Consider the following 5,473-nt stretch of genomic DNA (forward strand, 5'->3'; position numbering starts at 1 on the left):
CCCACGATGCAGCTGCAGCTATTCAGTGGCACCTTCCCAGGTACAGCTGGGCACTGGTAGGGTTTGGCACTCTACTATCCTTTCCCAGCACACTCATATTGACCAACTCCCACATCAGTGGAAACAGACACTGAAAATTTGAGATAAAAAAGGCAAGGTAAAATCTATCTCTTAACAATACTTTTTTTTTTTTTTTTTTTCCCGCAGCACAAATATTTAATCTACATTGGGAAAAAATGATTATCTGGAGAAAGTTATCCTAATGTTGGTAAGCTATTAAAACTGAAAGGCAACAAAGTTTTAAAGTAGCACTATATAGAAGGATTAATTTGGGGATCTCCTTGTTCTTTGTGTCCTACTGTGTATTTAATATTCAGAGAAGATACCTTCTTCCCAATGAAGCAGTAGAGAACTTAAGAGAAAAATGAAGAACATAACTGAAGAAAAAATACAGTCCTGAAGCAGAAAGGGCAATGAAGAAGTGGCACCAACATGAATTTGAGATGCTGAAGGAGAGAGAGATGAAAAATGACCTGTGTATTCTAAAAAAACTTAAAGCGTAAGGCTGGCAGGCAATACGGTATAGATGAGAAGTCAAATAAATATTGCACAGTGGTGGTGTTTTGGCTTAGCCAATTGGATAGATGAAATAAAATCAACATGTCCCAAATTCCATCCTCTTCCTCAACATCACAAAAATGAAGATGCATCTGAATTGCCAGTACCAGCAGGAATAAAGTAGCTAAGCAGAACTCTTGTCCTCCTGGAGGCTGGCTTAACCACCTACCAGGTTATTTCCTAACTAAAGGAACACTACACTACTGCTTGTGTTTATTTATACCAGATTCCTACAGGTACATGTCATGGATTTAACATCAAATTGTAAAAACGATGGTCATAAGTCAGATAACAGTAGGATGTTGGTTAATAATTAACTGAAAAGCTGAAATAAGCTAAAACAGAACATAATGAATTACTATTTTATGGTAGAAATAGAACTCCTTAGAAGGGCTGTGTAAGAACACTCACAGGCAGTAACAGTAACTTCAGATTTGTTGCTGGGCACCTGAAACTGTTCTTTCCTATGTACAATGTGGAACTAATGGCTTTCCAAAAATAAACACTTGCAATGACCTTGAGTAACAAACACGTAGCTTCTGAGGATGGCAGAAGTCCTTAGCTCTTCAGGGTTGCTCTATCCAATTCAGTGATGACCTGAAAGTGCCTTTTGAAGGAGGCATAAAAATCAATACTGAGTCACAGAAACTTCCTGGTACCTTTCCCATTATTGATTAAACTCTTTTTAGAATGTAAGGCAATTTATTTCTTTTTCAAACTTTCTTTTTCCTGAAAAGTGCTTACTCTTTTTTTTTTTCAGTCCTATATTTACAGTTACTAATTGAACTTTATTTCAAGGCATTCCATATTTCAAAGAGTCTGCGATGTATACATAGGAAGATCTTCCCTACTAAATATTTTATTGAGGCTTTTAAAAGGCTCATCACTTAAAAGATTACCACATCAGCTCTGCATATCTGTCATTCTCAGTCATCAGGGAACCCAGACCTTCTCCCTCTATTGGCAAGGATTAAGCATGCAGGTTGATCGGAGTTGGCTTCTTAGTCTGGAAACACTCAATTACATCTTTGTCATTGAAGTCTGTCATGGAGTTATCTCTGGATCTGTGTCTGTGACAAGGGGACAGCAGGCCCACAGGCCCACCGGCCCGGAAAAGAGAGAAAGGAGAAAAAAAAAGTGTCGGCGGTTTACGGGCTGTCCCAGCCGTTACTGTGACTAATGTGGCAGGGGACTTGCGGAACCACGCCCGAGGGAAAAAAAAGGGAAAAGGGGGAAGGGTAGGGGAATAGTAGATGGGTCTAAAACAAAACAGCGACAACAATCTGAGGAGGAATGTTATTTTACTAAATATGATATAGGAATTGAGGCCAACAAATCAAACAAAGTGTGAGAGAGTGTCTGAAACTGAGGCCTTACTCTGTAAGCTGCAGGGGGACCACATGCTTCTCTGCAGCAAAGAAAGTGAGTACCCGTGTCTCGAGACCTGCCAGGCAACTCCACCTACTCCCCTCTGTGTGCAAAGACCCCTGGGGAATGCAGCTCCTCCCCTCCCCCCCCAGGAACCAAGCACCCAGAAAGAGCGGTCTACGGAACCAGAACATTAACTGCCAGTGCACAACATGATATTATGATGTGGAATACAGACAACAAAAATCACAAAACCACAACATTGGTTTAATTTCTTAATTTTTAATCAAACTTTCGATTGCGGTTCTACATGTTCCCCAGGATCCCATTGGCCTTCTTGGCCACAAGGGCACGCTGCTGGCTCATGGCCAACCTGTTGTCCACCAGAACAGCCAGGTCCTTCTCCGCAGAGCTTATCTCCAGCAGGTCATCCCCTAACCTGTACTGATGCACTTGGTTATTCCTCCCCAGGCGCAAGACTCTACGCTTGCTCTTGTTAAATCTCATCTGGTTCCTCCTCTGCCCAGCTCTCCAGTCTGTCTAGGTCTCGTTGAATGGTAGCAAAGCCTTCCAGTGAGTCAGCCACTCCTCCCAGCTCTGTATCCTCAGAAAACTTGCTGAGGGTGGACTCTATCCCTTTGTACAGGTCGCTGATGAAGATGTTGAACAAGACCGGATCCAGCACCGACCCCTAGGGAACACTGCTGGTTACAGGCCTTCAGCCAGACTCTGCACCACTGACAACAACCTTCTGAGCTCTGCCAGTCAACCAGTTATCAATCCACCTCACTGTCCACTCATCTATCCCCACACTTCCTGAGTTTCCTAACAAACAAGGATGGTGTGGGATATGGTGTCAAATGCCTTGCTGAAGTCAGCTTCTAACACAACTTCCACTGCTCTCCCCCCATCTACCCAGCCTGTGATGACATCGTAGAAGGCTACCAGGTTGGTCAAGCATGACTTCCCCTTGGTGGATCCATGCCGACTATGCCCAATAACCTTCTTCTCTTCCAGTTGCTTGGAGAGGGTATCCAGAACAAGTGGTTCCATCACCTTTCCGGGGATGGAGGTGAGGCTGACTGGCCCGTAGTTTCCTGGATCTGCCTTCTTGCCCTTTTTAAAGACAGGAGTCACGCTGGCTATCCTCCAGTCTTCAGGCACCTCTGTTGTTTGCCAAGGCCTTCCAACGATGATAGAGAGTGGTTGAGCAATCACCTCTGCCAGTTCTCTCAGCACATGTGGGTGTGTGCCATCGGGGCCCATGGATTTGTGTGCTTTGATTTTGGCTAGACATAATCTGGCCCGATCCTCCTCGACCAAGGAGAAGCCTTCCCTTCCCCAGACTCTCTCTCTTACCTGGAGGGTCTGGGGTTCCTGAGGGCTAGTCTTAGCATTAAAGGCTGAAGCAAAGAAGGCATTCAGAATCTCTGCCTTCTTAGCGCTCCCTCTTACCAAGGCACATACCTCATTTAGATGGGGTCCCACACTTTCCTTAGTCTTCCTTTTGCTGTTGACATACTTCAAAAAACCCTTACTTGTTATCCTTTACCTCGTTTGCAAGGATTAATTCCAAGAGGGCCTTTGCGTTCCTCGTTACAGGCACTGACAACATTCCTATGCTCTTCCCGGGTGGACAGGCTCTACTTCCACTGCTCACGGACCTTCTTCTTTCCTTTTACTTTTTCCGTGAGTTCCTTGTTCATCCCCGCAGGCCTCTTGCCACCTTTGCCCAATTTCTTACTCTTAGGGATGCACCAATCTGAAGCTCGGAAGAAATGGAGTTTAAGCGCCAACAAGCTCTCGTGGGCCCCCTTACCTTCTAATGCTCTAACCCACGGGATACCTCCAAGTAGGTCTTTGAAGAGGTCAAAGTCAGCTCTCCCGAAGTCCAGGGTAGCACTCCTACTTCTTGCTTTCATTCTTCCACACAAGATCTTGAACTCCTCCATCTCACGATCTCTGCGTCCCAAGCTGCCCCCAACCTTCACATCCCCTACCAGCCCTTCCTTGTTAGTAAAAACAAGGTCCAGTAGCACACCCCTCCTCATCATCTCCTCCACCACCTGTGTCAGAAAGCTGTCATCTACGCATTGCAGGAACCTCCTGGACATTGTGTGCGTGGCCGTGTTGCTTAGCCAACACACATCAGGATGGTTGAAGTCCCCTGTAAGAACGAGTGCTGGGGATTGCAAGGCTACTTCCAGCTGTTTGTAGAAGGCCTCGTCCACTTCCTCCTCCTCATCAGGTGGCCTGTAGTACACTCCCACAACAGCACCGCCTATGCCAGCCCGCCTCTTAATTCTTACCCACGAGCTATCCAGCGGGTATGTTCATCATCCCCCCCACCCAGTGGAGCTCAATACATTGGAGTTGCTCTCTCACATAAAGAGCAGCTCCACCACCTCGCCTCACCAGTCTGTCTTTCCGAAAGAGCACACAGCCGTCCACGACAGCATTTCAGTCACGTGAGCTGTCCCACCACGTCTCCGTGATCACAATGAGATCACATCCCTGTAAGCACACACACATCTCTAGTCCTTCCTGCTTATTCCCCACATGGGGTGCTTTGCTATACTGGCACTGTAAGGACGCAGAGAGTGCAGGTATCTCTAGAGGGATACAAGAAGGTTTAAGTCGGGCTCTTGGCAATGTTATCTTCTCTGAGGAGTCCTCACAAGAACCTCTGGGACAGCTGGGAGGTTTTTCTCCACAGTTAACTAAAAAGACAGCATTCCCAGGCCCTTCTCTCTCACAAGGAACTCCATCCCCATCCTCCATCAAACCTACTTTAATGCTCTGGTCATCAATCCCGTCAGCTTGCTCCCCAAAGTGCTTTTGCCCCAGCTGCTCAGTCCCGTTCCGTCTCACGCCCACACACCTGGTGTCTCAAAGGCGTGCCCAAGATCAAGGTTCCCAAAGCCTCGATCCCAACACCATCCCCTCAGGCAGTAATTTGCATCCTCTGGTCTCCTCCTTCCTTCTGGAACCCAGCTGCCAGTCAGGAGGACAGAGGACAACATGACTGGTGCTCCCAATCCCTTGAGCGTCTGTCCAAGGGATGCAAAGCCCCCTTCTGATGTGCTGTAATTTCCTCGCTGCAGCCTCCCGTGACCCTACGTGAATGACAACAAGCGGATGGCGGTCGTCTTGTTTGATCAGATGCGGTGGAGTCACCTTAAGGTCTCTGGCGCGTGCCCGCGCAAGACAGCAAACCTCTCTGGAGAGGTTATCTGGGCGGCCGATGGGGGCCTCAGTGCCTCCCGGCAAGGAGTCCCCCATCACTAAGACGATGCCGGCGCGGAACATGTCCGCCCCGCAACCGAGTGCCTCACAAAAACATGCTGTGTTCTGGGGCCAGCAAGGTTGCCGGGCATTCCATCTGGTCCCCAGCCCAGGGCCCCGTCATCCTCTGTGAGGTGACACTCCTTGGTGCGATGTCACAGCAGCTGTCTCTTACAGCCCTGTGGCAGCGCTGGGAGCGGTG

Source organism: Numida meleagris, chromosome 1 (genome assembly GCF_002078875.1).
Source record: "Numida meleagris isolate 19003 breed g44 Domestic line chromosome 1, NumMel1.0, whole genome shotgun sequence".
Lineage (NCBI taxonomy): Eukaryota > Metazoa > Chordata > Aves > Galliformes > Numididae > Numida > Numida meleagris.